The sequence below is a fragment of the Thermobia domestica genome, chromosome 3 (assembly GCF_964235325.1).
Source record: "Thermobia domestica chromosome 3, izTheDome1.hap1.1, whole genome shotgun sequence".
Taxonomy (NCBI): Eukaryota; Metazoa; Arthropoda; class Insecta; order Zygentoma; family Lepismatidae; genus Thermobia; species Thermobia domestica.
In genome coordinates, this window is record NC_137456.1 from 285,930,294 (window position 1) to 285,951,063 (window position 20,770).

The window sequence follows — 20,770 nt, forward strand, 5'->3', positions numbered from 1 at the left end:
CATTTAATTCAAAAAATTTAAAAAAATAATCGCAAAAATGATTTTTTTTCATATTTTGTCAAACTTTAGGGTCTATGCGCGACCGGAAGATGTCAACCGATTTTGATATTTTTTTTTATTTTTCTTTGTCTATATAATTCGCAACTTTTCCGCGCTATTACAACTTCGAAATAAAAAAATGAGTTTTTTCGGCCCACCCTAATGTATAGTACCTTCGGTGCAATAGGGCCAGCGGATGAATAGGGCCACTCGTTACGTCATTCACCTTACTTGTTTATAGAACAGAAGCAGCGAAGCGAGTGCCACGCCGTGTCTTTACTGTGAGTCTCTACAAGTTTATTGTGCAGTTAGATTGTGTGAATACTTTACGCTGATTGTATTACACAACAACTTTCACAATCAATTGGAGGTAAGTGTTAAGAAAAATAGCGTACTTTTAATACTTCTGTCATGTATTCTTTCTTGTTACGCTATGTAGTTTTGTTGGAAGCGCAAAAGTTTTATTTTCCCATCTTCAGGAAGGTTGACTCAAGTTGTTATGAGCATGATAATCGTGAAGTATCTTAAACAGATTTGCCAACTCGTTTTTCTATATATTACCAATTAGGGTGAATAGGACCATATCTAGTTAGGGTGAACAGGGCCATACTTTTTGATTAGGGAGCCAAGATGGATTAGTGGCAGAACGTTCACCTCTGGTGTGTGGGTTCCCTGGTTCGATTCCAGCTCGCGTCAAGTGGTGGTCAAACACCGTGTACATAGGTTTTTCTCGGGGTTCTCCCGTTTACGAACTCTTTTTCATTCCACTATTTCATTCATTCTCATCATCACCGTCTCCTTTAGCCTTCCCGGCATAAACTTGGGACGTAAAACTCAAAGATTTTTCCCACTTTAATTTTGTACAAATGCATCCATCAACCACACCCCCACCCATTCATCCTATCTATAGTCTTATATATAATGGTGATATAAGAATTCGATATTTTATGTTTCTCTTCCTTATTTCAGATGGGAAAATATAAGCGTTAAACACAGATGATGTACAAGAAGCAGTACAGGTTTTTGTCCTATTGCACAATTGAAATATCTAGTAAGCAGAAATCTCTTGAAGCAGAAATTAACGCTAACAACTCAAGGCCGGCAGAAAAAGAAACGTCAGTAACTACATCTGTGAAAAGAGTTGCGTGTATGCCTATGTCTAAGGAGCCTAGCGTTTCTTTCCATGATTTAGTACCAACTCGCAAATATTGTTAACAAATGTTTCCAGTAAATCTAGACCTAAACAGCGTGCTGAGCTACTAACATCTCCAGAATCTGTTCGCAAAGCATTATTCAAAAGGTATCGGCAACATAGAACGTCAGGAATAAGTTCAGAAAACCTGACGGAAGAAAAAGAATATGATGAAGATGAAGTAACAAAAAATACAAACGCTTGCAGCATTTCCTCTTACTATCCTTTGTCTTCATCCTTTGGGAACTGGATATGTTGCTATAAGTGCAAAGCGTGGTATCATACGCGATGTGTCGAAGGAGAACAAAGGAATATGTTTACTTGTGGACGTTGTTTCAACAATCCAGCAACAGAACGAAATAAAAGTTCCAAATGAAAAGTTTACTGTTTTATGTTATGCAAACTGAAGTTTTGCTTTCGTGTACTCTTTTCGTATATGATAGGCTAGGGATATAGACAACGGTTAATAACGATTTTTTGCTGATTAAAAAAAGAGAGAGAGAGAGCGTTCGTGTTATTATTAACAGACTGTTCAAGAATTTTTAGTTGTAATATGATTATTGTGCTACAAAAAGAAGGTATTAGAGACTACTTATTTGTGTTGTGTTTTCTTAAAAATACATTAGAGAGAAACTTGTTCCCACCCATATATAACTATATGACTATGAGCATGTAAATCTATCGCTTACACCATCTATAATTCTGAAATATTATGTATACGAATTGTACGCTATGTTTTAGTACGACTTTACAATTGCGTGTATGGTTTTAATTCACTTAATACATGTGGCCCTATTCACCTTACGAATGGCCCTATTCATCCAGATATGTTATGAATAGGGCCATTCGAGGCGAATATATATACATTTTTATAGTATTGCACAATTTTTGAAGAAAATGATTTTATGTGAACTTTGTAGTAGAGATATGGTGTATTATAATTCTGTAAAATGTTCGTTAATAATATAATTATAACAGTACAAGGTAATTTTCTTGAAAGTGGCTCTATTCATCCCGATCTACCCTATTTTTATTGCATGTAAAAATGATCCTCATTTGCCCTTTTCTGTCATATTGTTAATGAAGTTGATTCACATATTAATTCCTTTTCATATTCATCCCCACGAATACAGTTTCCTTTCAAATTCATCCCAAAGTATCGTAAATCCTTTATTATCTTCACTTACTGCAATTTCCTTCTCAACATCTAAATGCAATCTATTCTTACTTTCATGTAAGTGTCAGAAGTCCTGATTATTCACGGTTGGATGGCGTGGCTACAGCGGATAACGCGCAAAATGGCCGGAAAAGAAAACAAAAACACTTTTGCATAATTTTTATTTACAGAAGTCTACACATATTACTTAATAGACACTAGTTTTCTGTACTTGCAAGTTTGTTGGTTTACTTTTTCATACGTAACTTCTTTTCGTTATTTTGTCTTAAATCTTTTCTTTTTTAAAAAAAATTGTGACCGAAGTTTTTCTCTTTTTAAATACCGTCCAATGGTATAACGTAGTCTCCCGTTGTAGATTTTCTTTTTATACCGTAATTTATTGCCACAGGAAAAAAGGAAAGGTAATCCAGTCCGCGGGTAATCCAGCTACCGATAACCGAGAGTTTCTGTACGTTCTCTCCATATTCCTAACATTTCGTACCGCTTGTTGGCTACCTTACAATCTTTATTATCTACAACTATTACGATACTTCCTTGTTTCCTCTTAATTTCCAGTGAGATTCCTCCGGATTTCTATTCCTCTTTTGCAGATGTCCATAAAAGCCAGTCAGACATTCTCTTCAGTCACAAGCAGCGTTCATAAATTCGACATTACAAGCACACAATGAAATTAGTCCAAAGATGTAACAAGTATCAATTGACAGATGTCATTTTGCTGAACATTCTATTGGCGTATGTACAATCTCATGCAATCATGCAGAAAATCAAGAAAGTAAGTTTTATATTTTTTGTCATCTCAAAACTTGATGCTGTACGATATTCAGGTCACGTATGAAACTCAAATTGACACTAAAGTATGCCCTAATGAAGAAATAGCAAGACAAGGGCACAACGTGTAGTTAGCGGAATAAAGCCTAAAATTATGGTTAATTTCTGATTTTTCCCCCAGTTCTATAAATTGCAACAATTAATAACTAATAATTGCTGCAAAGAATTCACTTCTTGGATCGAAAGATCCAACATATTTCAAGCAAAAAAATTCTTGTAGACCTTATATCTGGAGAACTACATATAGTGTAGCCAAAGCAAAACTAAAAATTTTCTCAGTATGATGCGCTTATTTCGCAAAAAAATATACCAAAATTCGATTCAATCAAAACCTTTGTGGCCCCTGATCCACAAAATTCAATATATTTCATTCAATCAAACATTTTCTTTTACGCCCCATAATTTGAGAACTACAAATAGTGTAGCCAAACCAAAAACAACAATTTAGTCAGTATGATGTTCTTATTCCGTAAAAAATATGAAAACTCGATTTAGAGGGCATTCAAAAACTTTGTGGCTCCTGATCAAAAAGATTCAATATATTTTATTCAAACAAACATTTTTGTACGCCCCAAATTTTGAGAACTACATATAGTGTAGTCAAACCAAAACTAACAATTTACTCAGTATGATGCGCTTATTCCGTAAAAAAAAAAAAGAAAAGAAAACAATTTAGGGGCCATTCAAAAATTTTGTAGCCCCTGATCCAAAAAAATTAATATGTTTCATTCAATCAAACATTTTCTTGTAAGACCCATATTTTGAGAAATACATATTGTGCAACCAAACCAAAACTATCAATTTACTTCGTATGATGTGGTTATTCCGTAAAAAATATGAAAACTCGATTTGGGGGCCGTTCAAACATTTTGTTGCCCCTGATCCACAAAATTCAATATACTTCATTCAATCAAACATTTTCTTTTACGCCCCATATTTTGAAAACGCCAAGTAGTGTAGCCAAACCAAAACCAACAATTTAGTCAGTATGATGTTTTTATTCCGCAACAATATGACAACTCGATTTAGAGGCCATTCAAAAAGTTTGTGGCCCTTGATAAAAAAAATCAATATATTTTATTCAAACAAACATTTTTTGTACGCCCTAAATTTTGAGAACAACATATAGTGTAGCCAAACCAAAACTATCAATTTACTCAGTATGGTATGCTTATTCTGTAAAAGACATGAAAAGTTGATTTAGAGGTCTTTCAAAAATTTTGTAGCCCCTGATCCAAAAAAATTCAATATATTTCATTTAATCAAATATTTTATGGAACCCTCATGCTTTGAGAACTACATAGACCAAAACTAACAGTTTATCCTGTATGATAATCGATTTAGGTACCGTTCAAAAATTTCGCTTCCCCTCATCCAAAAAATTCAATATATTTCATTCAATCAAACATTTTCTAGTACCTCTATATCTCAAGACCTACATACAGTGTAGTGAAACCCAAACTTTCATTTAACTCAGTATGATGTCCTTATTCCGTAAAAAAAATACGAAAACTCGATTTATGGTACGTTCAAAAATTTTGTAGCCTCTTATCCAAAAAAATCAATATATTTCATTCAATCAAACATTTTCTTGTACGCCCCATATTTTCAGAACTACATAAAATGTAGCCAAACCAAAACTAACAATTTACTCAGTATTATATACTTATTCCGTAAAAGATACGAAAACTCGATTTACGGGCCGTTCTAAACTTTTGTAGCCCCTGATCCAAAAACTAATTATTGGCAAAGATGGCAATCTTTTGATGCATTATTTTGGATCATTTCTAAAATTCTTGGCCAAGCTCACAATCTTTTGATCCATTGTTTGAATCATTCCTATAAATCTTGTCTATTAATGAAAGAATACACACACATAAAAATTAGTGCTAGCTTCAGGAAGATTACGAAGTCGTGCAAAACTTTCGTTCCTGCAACAAACTACAATGTGCCAAAGAAATCAAGAGGAAAACTAAAATCATTAAAGCAGTTATTTGCCACTTTCCAATTGATACCAACATTGACGACATCACAACAAACAAAAAGATTACCCGTTTCACAAATGAGAACCCAGAATCGTGAAGGCGAGAAAGGGAAAGTTTCTATACCACTATTCTTGATTTCAATGAACAAGACTATAGAAGCTACCAGAATCTTCAAAGAAGACTTATTGCTACACATGACAGTTCACATAGAACCACTACAAAAGAAATATTAATTTCAATGCTAACAATGCCAAAGATTTGGACATTTGCAAACAACTTGCCGAGCTCTGCCTCGGTGTGTTAAGTGCATCCACTGTCATTGAACGTACCAATGCAAAAAGAAGTCGAGAGACACAGCGAAATGTGTCAACTATAAAAGCGCTCATCCTGGTAATTATTATGGATGTGTGAGAATACAATAAATTATACAAACAAAAAGGAAAAGAACACCAACTAGTACAATCTCACATCCAGCACCACTTCAAGACACCACTGCTACATTCACTTCAAGACCTGATCCTATAATATCACGCACTATCGCAGCTTCAACACCGAAGACGTCTCCTGATGATAACTCATCCTTTGAAGGCATCATCCAAACTATTAAAGAACTTCTTCAACTTCTGAAGGATTTAAACCTGACCATCATAGTACACATGCTACGCACCTACATGCCAAAGCTGAAAGCCGCCCGAGATCTGCTTACCAAATTCACTATATTCATGGAATTCTTCTCTGAACTTTTACCGTAGAGTTAAGAAGAAGCATTTTTCTTGCTTTTATTGTTCTGTATTTTCTTATATTTTGTATTTTTTATTGTATTACTTTTTGTATTACTATTTGTATTGTAAATAGCTAAATTCACCAACAAACAAATACAACCTGTTACTCATCTCCCAAAGATGAAACTACAAATAAATAAATACTCATGGTCCAAGAGAAGGCGTTACCTTCTGCGGCCTGCCCATCTTCAAATGAGAATAAAATTATACTTCTGAAAGAAATGAATTTGTAATCTTTAACTCTCGTTTAACTAGACTATTGTTCAAGTGGCTCCAAAAAGTAAGCAGCCTATGTCGTTTATTTCGAATAAGTTACTTCCATTTCAGAATGTGAAACTAGAGTAGACTTCCAAACTACTCGAATTGAAAACTTAAACTTGAAGTAATATCTCTATTACTATTGATTGCAATAGAGGAATAAAATCAAAGATAGATCCTGTTTCTCTTATGCTAAATCCACTCGCTATCACTTATAAAAAATATCATATAAAAATCCACTCGCTATCACTTACTGGTTTCGCTCTATGGAGATTAAACCGGAAATGGTAATTGATATTTGTCTCTTCCGGTAGCAACAAAAACATTAAAATCAGAGACGAAGCACATACTTGGTACTGAATCCATATAAAAAATCTCCAAGTTTTTAATTATTTCAGTTTTATGCATTATCCGATAGTGTTGTAATCGAAAAGTAGATTTTCCTCAGTTCAGGTTTCAACAGGTAGATGGAACGCCAGGCAAAGTTCATTCTTGAGATGCTAAATCTCTGTCAGATACCGTTTTGATATCCTTGACATCGTGGGAGGTTCTTCCGTTAATTCTCACATTCCCATTCTACAATTATTTCATGGTCAGTCAATTAAATAATCAACCGTCTCCTTTAGCCAGGGCCGGATTGAAGGGGGGCTTAGGTGGGCTATAGCTCCGGGCCTCCAGGTGGAGAGGGGACTCTACTCTGATCAAAATCTCAACTGTCTATCAAAAAAGAATCATAAAGATACAATCACTATCATAAAATAAAATATGACCAAAAATATGAAACATATTCCCTTCACTTTCATCCTGTACTTTCACAGAAAAGTATTGGGCAAAGTCAGCAGGGGCCATATATTTTTTCTAGCCCCAAGCCTCCAGATGAGTTAATACGGTCTTGCCTTTAGCCTAGAAGTCATAACTATGGGAAGCAATACTTGAAATTTCATTTTCGTCGTAAACCTATACAAAAAAATATATTTGACACAAAAACTTACTACTTACTACTACTTAAGTTATTTGAGAAAAGCAAAATGGTATTTTGTAACCCCTCAGTTGCTCTAATAATAATAATAATAATAATAATAATAATAATAATAATAATAATAATAATAATAATAATAATAATAATAATAATAATAATAATAATAATAATAATAATAATAATCTAGACAAACTAGAAAGTTTTGTCACAAACTGTTTATAGGATAAAAACATAAAATAAGAGAACCAGTTTAGGGGCAGGTGCAGAACATACGAAGAGGAAAAGGAGAAAAAAAAAACACTTATCGTTGAAACTCGTCAGATGCAAATACAATATCTATGGGCTGCAAGAAAAACTACTTTTTTTCTTATTATCATGCACCAAAACTTGAGAGAAAACATCTACAATGCAAGCATGAACCTGCTTTCCATTAATAACATTAAAAAAAACATACGGACATAGAAATAACAACATATTTTACAGTTCTCGACTCTTATACGAGCATAAGAAAGAAGGACATTTAACTGACATAGCACTTACGTTCTCACGTGAAATTTAAACAACTTCTGTATGAAAAGAATGCTGTATTTCTAAATCTCAGGGTGAATTTTAGAATACAAGAAGCAGATGATAAAAGAGAATGGCAAAAATATTTTGTGGAAAAAATAGGATGAAACCAGTCAGAAAAAAGAAATCCAAGAACCCAAGGAGTAGGGTCTTGGATCGTTCCAGATACTTCTCACATCAAATATAAGCGCTACACTACCAAGTCACAGTGTCATCAGTATCATAAACAATATTTTATGTCTAATTATCTTTGCCTGAGGAAATTCTAGTATATTTAACCTGATGTTGCTAGTGCCAGGTGTGCACTCAGGATTTTTCTTGGGAAGAGTCCAATACTAAAAGCTACTACGTCTATATAGTACTGAATGGACATTATTCTGCACCCGAAAAGACGATAAGAGTTGAAAATAGTTTCAGGTATATTTTCAGAAACAAAAAGGATATAACTAGATAGGTTTCATAAGAGAAAGAATATAGATAAAGTATAAGATCAAATTTTCACGCTGCATCAATTATTTATCTGTTAAACAAGTATAACTATATTGAGAAATAGTTCACATGTATGTTAAGTTAGGAAGTTTTTGGGGAAGGGGTCCGGGTCCGATGGACCTCCTCGTGTGAGTGCGACCGTGGCTAGTGTTCACTAAGCCAATAGAAGAAGGGTAGGATGCTGAGTTTCTTTCCCGTCTGGTTAAGAAAGACATATTGTAAACAGTATTAAGGAACTGGAGTAGAAGGTTAGATTAAGAATTATAATTAGATAAATGAACGGAAATATTTACATGGAACCGGCAACTAGTACTCGTAAAAGATTGCCACCCTGTGTTTGTGTTCATGTAATACTGACAAGGGAACATCTTATATTGATAGTAGCGTTGCCCAATCAAACAATGTGCAATCGATAGAGGAGTAAAGAAAAGTGAGAAATCCAAAGTTTTACGGGACGACACCCAAAAACACACGAGATACAGAGGAAAGAAGGATCTAGAATCATGTGAAGAAAGCAATGCAAAAGATACACTGACACAGAAAGAACTTCAAAATGATTAAAGTAATCAAAATTACATTTATACATCAGTATAGTAAGCAAACATGTCTGTGGGTCCAATGTTTGCTTACTATAATGTGTAAATATCGTTTTGATTGCTTTAATCATTTTGAAGTTCTTTCTGTGTAAGTTTATCATTTGCATTGCTTTCTTCACATGATTCTAGATCCTTCTTTCATCTGTATCTCGTGTGTTTTTGGGTGTCGTCCCGTAAAACTTTGGATTTCTCACTTTTCTTTACTCCTCTATCGATTGCACATCGTTTGGTTGGGCAACGCTACTATCAATATAAGATGCTCCCTTGTGAGGTTATAAACAGCATGGTGGTCCACATAACACCAATCCCAGAAACCAAGGCGACAGTGAGCCAGACGCAGATCAGGCCTGTTCAAGAACCGACAATGGTGAAATCTTCGTCTTGTTCTTCAGTTGTTAAGTTCTTGAGTCGCGTTGCAAGGTTTTGACAGTTTGTTTCACCGAGACAGCCACAAAAAAACAGTACAACTTGGATTTCCTCTGGCTTTATATTTCCGAAACGTAGAACACCAATGAATAATATATTTTCGTTGAAGCAATATGTAAGGTTCGAAGAAACCTTAGTTTATATACATTCAATTTACGCGATTTTAGATGCAATGGGACAAAAATGATTATTGGTTAAATATAGCAAGTAATGAAGAATTGCCCACGCTTTGAAGTAAATGAAATGAGTTTTTAAATGTTATCCAAAATTCATACTGAATAAGGTTGACAAAAATTACAGAATCTACTATTAAAGTGGGTAGTGTTGCACTCCTGAGACGATAAGTACATTTCCAAATTTAAGACAAGGCGAGAAACTTCTAAAGTCTCATCGGTAACACTACTTCTCCCAAGTCTCAGACAGAAGCGTCATTTACGAGGGGCAGGAGAGGGCAATTCCCTACCCCTGAAGAGTTTGAGTAATACATATACTTTAATTGATTGTCTACTAATATACTAGTACGAAAAATTTGAGAGTCTTATGTTCATGGTGCTCTTGCCTTCCTCAACCGAAGTCTGAAATGACTCTCCTGGTCTCAGATCTCAAACACTGTTTTAGTGTTTCATGATTCACAGTTTAAAGACTATATAAAGTGATTGTACGAACCCAATAAAGAGCATTTATCAAAGTTTAAAGATACGAAAATCATTACACAATATATTTCAATAATATACCAGTTGAAAAGCTCCAAGAGCATTGCCAGAACGAACTTAAAAATAATTAATTTTTCTTATTAACTTCTACAGGCTTTATACCGCTTGTTCTATGTACTTTATTATTATAGTCATTGAACAATTCTTGTAACTTTATCTATCCATTTATATTTCCTTGAATTCTAAGCTTTTTCCACACGTTTTGTTTAAGAGTTCTGTTAAAACGTTCTACGATATGTTGTAATACGAAGACACATGCTCAAAATAGTAAAAAAATCGCAAAATATTTTCTCTCTATCTCTCGAAATCGGAACTTTTTTTTGGGGGGGGCTATACCTCGGGAACGACGCGAAAATTTCCATCACTTCTTTCAGATAGTTTTTGATGCTTCACTGAATGGAGGGCTCGAAATTGAAAAATTCGCAAATGACAGGCAGACACACACAGACACACATAGAGAATTCAGTAACGAACTTTTTAAAGTTCTTTGAAAAAGGTTTAAACGTTATTATATTAAACCCTTCGTGAAGGACCTGTCGTGACACTTAAGCGCTCTGATAACTTCTAGAATAAATTTTTAGAAAATCAAAGCATAAATCGTAAACATAAATTTACGAAAGGCAATAAGTAAAAGCTTTCCAGAATCGAAATGACACAAGGACGAATCTTTTCTATGAGAATCTAAACAAGACGACACTTCTACAAGTTTATGAGATAAGACGACAAGAACTAATTTCTACAAATTTATGGGATAGGAAGAGAAGAACTAATTTCTACAAATTTATGGGATAAAACGAGGAAAACTAATTTCACGTCCCGTCGGCAACACTAAAAGTAGGTTCCAAACGACGAGCGGGTGTCGAATCCGATCCAGTTAGGTGCATGGTTCATCACGCAAGAGGTCGTTCCCCACTAAATTATCTCGCCTTCATGAGACTGCGTCACTGGCCTCCGGCTGTTACTCCTTGTAGTATCAAAATAGTTTCTTGCAATACCAGAAAATCATATTCGTGAAAGGTTAGTAATCGTGTAGTAATAATAACTGGAAATAGGACTTGGATGCGAAGAATTGACATAAGGAAATGTGTTATAATCAATTACTAAACTTCTTACAATCAATTACCAGTTTTCTTACAATTATAAACAAATTTGTCAAAATCGCTTACCGAAGTTACGTACAATCAGATCTCTTATTGCCAATGTATTGTGATAAAACGTATATTAGTTAAATATAGGGTTACCATACGGCAGCATTTATGCTGGCACGCCCGCATTTTGAGAATAAAAATTTCTGTTCGTATACATTTTCGGAACACATTATCACATTTATTTGTGAACATATTGTCATATTTAAAAGTAAAATCTGGACACGTCATACGGGGCTACGGTGACTCAGTGAAAAAAAAACAAAAAAAAAAAAAAAAAACGAAATGAAATCTTTGAGTTTTACGTCCCACGCCTATGCCGGTGAGGCTAAAGGAGACGATGATGATGAGTAATGAATGAAATTGTGGAATGAAGAAAGTGGGAGGAAACGGGAGGAACCCGAGGAAACCCACGCACAAGGTGTTTGTCCACCACAAAGGTTCACTTAGCGGAGGCTGGGATCGAACCCGGGACCCGAAGCACCAGAGGTGAACGCTCTACCACAGAGCCATCGCGGCCCAGGTGAATCAGTGGTAGAGCATCACTTCTGGTGCATGGGTTCCTTGGTTCGATCGCAGCTCGCACCAAATGAGCTTTGTGGTGGACAAACACCGTGTACGTGGGTCTTCTCGGGGTTCTCCCGTTTCCTCCCACTTTATTCTTTCCACCATTTTCTTCATTTCCCATAATCGAATCGTGGGACGTAAAACTTAAAGATTTCATTTCATTTTCATTTATAAGCACGCTATGATTCTTTTTCTTAGTATTGTGCTTATTATAAGATTCGTTATATCAGCCAGGTAACAAAGAGTAAATTTCAAATACAGTTAGCCAGGTGCAACTATGTCCACCTTTTACCATTCGAGAATATGGTAACCTTAGCTTCCGTATATTTTAGTGAAGTTGTATAAATCATGACACTCTGCATGATTTTCGGAAACTTTCTTCACTTTCTAACATAGCCTATTAACAATGCCCGGTATTTGTGAAATGTGCTACTTCCTGCACACAAAGCCTACATCAAACAAAAATATTGGCAGCTATTCAAAATATGTTCGCAACCTAGTTTCATAACATATACACATATCATCAGGAACGTCCGCAGGATTTTTTTAAAGGGGGAAAAGATCGATTCCTGGGAGGAGTGTAAAGGACCGACACATAAGCACAATCGCGAATATACATTTTGATGAACGTATGTACTATAATCCAAAATATAATAAATCAACGTATATTTACTCACACATCCTTATTAATAGAGATGCCCAATTTCGATTTTTTTATTTTCCTTAGGTTATTCGAAAAAGTTCAAAAATTCCGGAATTCGGAAAACAATCAGCGATTCGGAAAATTCCGGAATTTAGAAAATTTCGGAATTCGGAAAAAACCGGACTTTTTATGATTTCCGGGTTTTCCCGAAATCCTGAAAATGAAATTCGGGCTCCGGAAAATTTTGTCTATCCCTACTTATTAACTACAGTCAATAAACTATAAACTATATAGTTATAAATATATTACGTAAGTAGTATATTTAAGTAAGCAAATTAGTGTCTTGACATGTACTTCCAAGAACTGAACACTCCTCAAAAATCCGGACGGCCATAACTCTCATCTTGTTACACAATGAGTTATTCTTCGTTATATAGAGTTTAACATCCAAACTGTGTAGCCTAAACAAGATGCGTGAGAAGAGAAGACGTTTGATAATGGACTGAGAGAAAAGGACAAACAAGAGTGTCAAGCGAAAACCCATGATATCCTTTGACCAAACTAGGGACCCTTCTCACCAATGATGAGATTTATACCACTAGATCAGTAGTTCTCAACCGATGTGTCGCGACACACTGGTGTGTCATCAGGGGCGGATAAGGAAGGCAAAAACTGGGGGGGGGGTAGCCAGAACCCAGACTATATAATGAGTTTACTATAAACTTTCAAATATGTAAATGATACCTTCAATTATTTTTGTTATTCAAAAACTAGGGGACCCATCCCCCCGGCTCCTTGCTAGATCTGCCACTGTGTGTCACACAGTCCCCTAAGGTGTGTCCTGAAATTTTAAAATTTAAAAATGATGAAGAATTAAATAATAATTAGTTAAAATCGAGAAAGATTGCACCAGTGAACACCTCCAGTGGCAGCAACGAAACTCAGTGTTACATAGTCATTATAGAAACTAAAAGGTTTCAATATTATAATAGATAATATTGTTCTATTCATAATAAAGATATCAAACAAGTGTGTGGTAATGTTCCTTAGGTTCAGAAAAGTGTGTTGTCAGTAACAAAAGGTTGAGAACCACTGCACCAGACCACAGAAACCATCAGCGCTAGAAAGGGATAACTATGAAAGGCAAGTTCATGTAGATTCAGAAGTGTTACCATTCCAGTTACACCTCATATATTAGTGGCATATTTGGAGGAAAATGGATTTTATTCATTTATTTGAATTTTATGACATTGAGGAGTTGCAAATAATAATAATAATAATAATAATAATAATAATAATAATAATAATAATAATAATAATAATAATAATAATAATCTAATAAAATATGACAAATAAACTCTGGTAAATTCACGTTTAAAGATCGCACTAAAATTCTCTGCTTCGTTTGCAATTTTTGCTATTAGTTTCAAAAATTAAAACTATACTATTTTAATGTGCCATAAAGTTGTCCCGCAATTTATTTTAGCGCGAAATTTTATTGGCAATATTTTAACTCTCGCTCCGACAGAGCGATATATATCTTTCATTTTATATTGACATGCAAAATGGCCTTGAGGTGTCACAGAACAGCGCTGCCGGACAATGTTCCAGATTCATTGATTAAAACAGTCTCTCCTAGATGTCATGTGCTAATCGTGTTTACATGTTGCCTTTTTAATGAGTCCAATATGGTGATCACCTGCGATAGAACACATGGAGAGGACCGTGCTAAATGTCAGAAAAAAAAAAGAATTTGCATTAGTCGTTTTGGAATTCAATTTTTTCGATTTTACTTACCGTATGTTGTTTATCGTAAAAGATGAACTGTTAAAAAAAGTTTCCTATGAAACAACACTCCCACCTAGTATCACATTTCTTATTTGTTAATAACACCGCGACACTAGTTTCATTCTCACTAAACCGACGGACTCTTTGCCAATGAACTCCACGGCGTTACATCTAGATGGCGCGAGAGTCGTTGATCGATCGATTTTTGTATTGCGCGCGCAACAACTCAACGTTCCAATACTTTTTTCTCTCCCTTTTTTTCGCAAAATATGAAGCTAGAGAGGAAGGAAAAAGAATGTGGAATGAGAAGATGCCGGTACACGGACGCATGTAATTATGAAAAATAGATGGAGAATGATAAAAATGAAGTAGTATTTGAAATTAGAAATATGACATTCGGAAATGAAATGTTATTTCGGCCGAATCCTCAAAGGTTATCAAAATACGGAATCTATGTGCCTTAGGGAACATGTAAAATGAATTTGGATTAATTACGGTGTAATGTTTACTTTTTTTAAATCTTAAAAATCTATTACAAATATTTTTGTTTCTTTTTTTTTTTTAATGTAAAATACGAGTATGATTCCCAATTTTATTGGAAAACTAATTTCTCTGTGTGAGCGTGAGGATAACCGGATACTGATTATTTTGCAGCATAGTTTCAATTGTTTATGTTTATTTTGAGGAAGGAAACGGGACAAAATCCTTCAATGTATGCATTCGCCACCATCATGTAGGAGTGGGTGTAGCAAAGGGGTGTTTTAAGCCACTGGTTTCGCATATTTTACATGTTTTTATAGATTCGATGTCCTAGGATATTAAACCAACTTTAAACTGTCTTTTTAAATGATTTATGATAAACGCAAAACGGGAGACTCATAATTTAACTACAGGGTGACCCAAATGTCTTTCCCCTCCTTTCAGATATATGTAAGAATAATAGAAGCACAATATAATAAAATAATATCAAATACATGTATTGGATTTAGTTGATCACTGTCACTGCAATTCACTAACGCTGTCACACATCCAGATGTGAAAACATCACTTTCCTCGCACAAAATAACGCTACGTCTTGTTTTGTGCGATATTTTACGAGGCATTACCTAGTTTGATGTTTGTAAGGGCTGCGTTAACAGCGTTTCTTCAATTGTTGGGTTGTCTGGTATCGCTCTTTAGACGCTGGGTCGATTGGAGAAAACCGCTTATTGCTATCTATTACATTTTTTGTTATATAACGATAAATTTCGAAACCGGAAACCGGTTGATTTTTACGACTACTTTCGGTTTGAATAGAGAGCTATCAGGGGCAATGGGACCTCTTCTTGGGACATTGAATCGATTTTAAGATCCGCTTTTAGATATATATTTTTTTTTACAGTATTTCGCTCTACAGAAATCAGTATTGAAACCAAAAATACTAATATATAAATTTTAAAAATCACTTCCGATTTTGATATAATGTTGCAGGTTGTGATGGATATGTTCTCTTGAGACGTTGAGTCGATTGAAGAAAATATCTACTCGCTATCTATTACCGTTGTTGTTTTATTGCGATGAAAGTTGAAACAGAAAATGGTCAATTCCGACCATTTCCCTTTCAAATAGGGGGTTAACTAAGTAGATGAAAATCATTCCTAGGACGTTCAATCCATTATAAAAACCGAATCTCGATACCTCTTACTGTTCCCACTCTGATGCCTGTTGACAAATACACGGACGAACAGACATAGTCGTTTTATAAGACTTATGCATACCGTAGTTTGGAATAATAATAATAATAATAATAATAATAATAATAATAATAATAATAATAATAATAATAATAATAATAATAATAATAATAATAATAATAATAATAATAACGAATTTGAGTGCATTTTAAATCTGTGCACACTTGTATATGGCGCTATTTCAAACAAAATATTTTTATTCAGAGTTGTCAACAGTGCTTCACCTATGGCAACACTGTTAGTGGTTTTCGATAGGGCATTGTGTTCTCATCATCTTGTGCAACTTTTGTTTTGATTGCTTTAACGGTTTTCAAGATATTTACTTTAAACGTACATAATTCCATGATATAATTTTTTGGATATTCAAATTTTGGAGCCCCGTAGCTCCTATCCTTCTGGTCCATAAGGACACCTTAAATTTTGCTCATTTTCATTTCTCATGATGCTCTATCAGATGTGCTATGCCGCAATCAGATTTTAGCGACAACTTGTGAGACCCTCTCGTGTCAGACAATTTTGTTCAAATTTAATAAATACAGTATTTCATGAATATCGTGAAAATATAGAATAACTCGTTTGTCCTGAAAGAATCCACAATGGGTAGCTTACACTAAGGTATAAGTTTGTTTCGGAGGATTTTCTTGGAGTTTTTCTTCATACTTGATCATCAATAACTTGACAATATGGCATAACTCATTTTAACTGAAAAAAATCCATAAATAGTAGTTTCTTCTTAAGGATAAAAGTTTCGGACGATTTTCAAAACATCTCAGTCAATTTGTCTGAAATTACCAAATTAGTACACATTGCTCGTGTGAGCGATTTGACACAATATCACTCATTTCGGTCACAATTGTGATGGATGTGAGCAAATTTAGGGATTTCTTTTTGTCAGATCTGTCCCGAAATGTACACGAATTTGATAGCAATTAAAATTATGTAGAATATCAATAAAAAACACTTATCATGCACATTTTTTAAAAAAAAATCATCGAAATGAAATGAGAAAATCTCGAAGATTACTAAAACGACTATAAATGACCTTCAGCCTTCATACAAATTTTGATTTAATTTCCTTTAACCGTACTGACCAGCAGTATCATTTGACTATATTCAAATATTTGGAAACGAATCACAAATTATGATCATCTTTAAAATGAATTAACAAAGTAGATGAAGATGCTCTACAGTCAAGAGAAATAAACTACATATTACTAACAGGAGAAGTAGAAATGGTTATTTTTTCTCATCTTCTCAAATGTAATATCTATATCTATATACGTCTCTCTCTCTCTCTCTCTCTCTCTCTCTCTCTCTCTCTCTCTCTCTCTATATATATATATATATATATATATATATATATATATATATATATATATATATATATACAGTATATCGCTTTACCTAAAGTATAATATGTACACTAGTTTTTTTCGATTAGGGAGTATTGCTTAAGCTTAAGATGAAGGAAAATAAAATACGGTAGCTTTTCATTTTGCTTGCTTTTATTGTTTTCGTTCTCAAAGAAGTAGAGGCAAAGATTTCTTCATATTTACGTTATAAGTCATTACTTCAGAGAAATAACTACAATCTAAAAATCATTAAGGGTGAAAACCACGCCGGAAAACTACGAAGGGCAAAAACCACGGAACGACTATCGCGTACCAATAGACGCTGCCAATGTGCAGGTAATTTACAGTTTGACGATTTAGTTGTAACTTAAGAAGAATTTCAGGAATAATCCCCCCAAAAAATGGATCAAAAGATTGCGATCTTGGCCAACAATTAGTTTTTGGATCAGGAGCCACAAAATTTTTGAACAGAAATGTATTGGATCTTTTGATTGAAAAATGATAATTTCAATTTAATTATTTTGAGATAAAACAAGAGCCATAATCTTTATATTTGAGCATTATATTCGTATATTTCTAAGTAATATTGAAAGAGATAATTTTGATTGGGATGGTTTATAGATAATTTTTAATTAACTCAAAATGTTAAAATAATTAATTAACGAAAATAATGCTAAAATAATTTTTAACATTATTTTTCTTATAACAGAGACTTGTTTTCCAGTGGTTCGTTTTGAACTTGCAATTTCATTATTTTGATGGAAAAATGAAATTCCAGGAATATCAGGATAGCAGATATTATCCTGGTAATGTATTAACCACTGAGCTAAACTTTGATAGTTGTGGTTTCCTACGGGAAATGTCTCGTACGGAAAATGTGGTTGTACCAGCCACAGGAATGTTGTCATCTGCGACAGTGGATAATCAAAGTTTAAAAAATAGGGAAAATAAACAAATCGGGGAAACGGATATTCTTCCTCTCTCTACGCCTCTATGCCGTCCTATGTTCTGATACTGAAGTTCATAAGCAATCACGACTAAACATGTCAAAGGAAACACCATGAACTCCGCCTAATCATACTATTCGATCCCTCTTTGTTACCATTTATGTCAATTAACATTGTGTGACCGTACTTTCCAGCAACACCCTATCCAATATATATATATATATATATATATATATATATATATATATATATATATATATATATATATATATATATATATATATATATAAATGTGCAAAATATACATAAATTCTTGCTCCACTCTCTGACTTCCAGCAGCCAAACGTTGGATCCTCGTGGGGCGTCACCTTATATAAGTTAAAACTGTCTTTGATTAAGTTGCTATAATCGTAACTCCTTTTTCCCTAGAGAAAATTGATATTGTAATGACTCTGTAATGTTTTAAATTTTCTCGAAGCCTTGACTTACAAAATTTCAAGATGTAAAGACTAAAACAGGTGCCACTCGGCACCACATATTGCTAATCATATTGCTCTAGAGGATCTTTTTTTTTGTATTATAAAGAAAAAGCTATATCAATTTTGCTATGTTGTTTAGTTTTATTTAAGTCATTTTGTTTATTGTCAGTTATTCTTGTTTGTTTTCTTTTAATATTTTGCTTATTTTTATTTTATTGTAATAAATAATCATTAGTGGTAAATTGGATTTGTTCTGTTCTGTTCTGTTCTCTTTAAGCCATAAAGACCTGAGATAAATACATTTTCTATGAAACATCTCCGATCTGAGATTTCTCGGGTTCGTGATACTTGGTACTGTTCAGGGTAATGATGGTGGTCGCCTATTTTACCCCAGATAACCAAAAAAAATCATTTCAATATATTGTGACTATATAATTACAAATTAAACTGTGCTGTTTCAATTTAATTATTTGAAAATAGTTAATTATAATACTGAAGATGAACATGCTAAAGAATTACAGCAGTAGTTTCCAACCTTTTCCCTATAGCGATACCCTTTCTCTATAATTTTACACAACACCCATTCAGTTTTCTTTTTCATATCAAACAATACACTCTATAGGGCATCCTCCATCGTTATAGGTCTACTACGTGCAACCCACGTTAAGGTCAAACTATGCAAACTTTAACTATAACCATAGATGTACACACTATTGATTGAGTTTTATGTAGAATGGACACTTGCCACTTTAATGTGTCTAACACACCAGAATGGGCTTCATCGTGGTCCGAACACAAAATAATACGTTACCAGGTTCTGCAAGACATTCTTCTCACCACTGCTGGAGTAAACTGTCTGAAAGCATGTTTCACAACTTTTTTTTTTCAATTCATCAATAGTAGTATAACGTTACGTTGCAACTATATTCTTGATGAATCCCAAGGGCGAATTGTCACAGATAGTTAAGCCCGTGCTTTGAGGTGGCCAGTCAAGTGAAACGGACGATGAATTCGACCCGTGGCCAATCCAACGTCCTTGAAACAAATCATTGACATATTCTCGAATCTCTTTGATCGTTCGGTTTCCAAAAGGGAAATGAATCAGTTCCTGAGCATATCAAGATATTGATGCTGGATAACATGCCCATCAATAAATTATGGACCGTAAATTTGCTTGCTGTCTAACCCAGGCCATATCATGACATGGTGAAGATTATTCTCAATCTTCCCTTAAAAATAAAGGTTTTCTTTTGGATAGAAGACAACATCTCTTGCTGGGGAGCTTTGTTATATGACACATTCATCACTGAAAATATTTTTTCACGTTTCAGGATATTGTCAAACACATGCAGAAGTGCGTTACATGTCTCCTTTCTTCGGCATAAATCATTATCAGATAATTCTTTTACAAATTTCGGTCGATATGGGTGTAATTTTAAGATATGTTTCATATGTGTGCCCAGAGTTAAGCGGTGTATACCATGTTGCGAGTTGACTTCATTGGAGATCTTCACTGACGCCGCGACATTTCTTCATTACTCCTTTCTTGTTGAAGCATCTACCACTTTTTGTTTATCCATAACACTGCTGGTAGAAAACAGTTTCTATTCCTAACACAAAGACGTTCTCTTTGGAGAGGGCTTTCGTCCGAATCGGAAATCCATATGCACCTGTTGCAACGTTTTCCTGTTCTGAGCCTCACGTGAACCAAAGTGCTTGTGACGATTCGTTCTTCAATGGTATACTCACAATGTATCAGCCATTGTTTACACTTGAAGCGTGGATATTAATTTGTAGTATGTTGAAGTTTAAATTAGAAAAAAAAAAAAAAAAAACACGAATTCCAAACCCGAAAGCTAAGATTGAACTTAGAAATCAGCTTAGTTATTATGATAAAGATACTTATTTATTGTAGGATTGTGTCAATAGCTGTATTTTTCTTTAACTATCTGATTAACTGACATGATAATTCAACAGTCCTAGTAGGGCCGCGGTAGCTCAGTGGTAGAACGTTCACCCCTGCCGTATGGGGTACTTGGTTCGATCCCAGCTCGTGCCAAGTGAACTTTGTGGTGGACAAACTCC

At 34.3% G+C, this 20,770-nt stretch overlaps 1 protein-coding gene across 2 annotated transcripts in view; it reads right to left on the reverse strand.

Moving 5' to 3' along the window:
- LOC145681108 (synaptotagmin-12-like) overlaps window positions 1–14,315 on the reverse strand; it is a 607,941-nt gene extending 593,626 nt beyond the window's left edge. For both annotated transcript variants that reach the window (XM_081752521.1, XM_081752520.1), the window contains exon 1: window positions 14,184–14,315. The gene's annotated coding sequence lies outside the window, so the exon portion shown is untranslated. The remainder of the gene's footprint in view (window positions 1–14,183) is intronic.
- Between the last annotated feature and the right edge of the window lie 6,455 nt (window positions 14,316–20,770).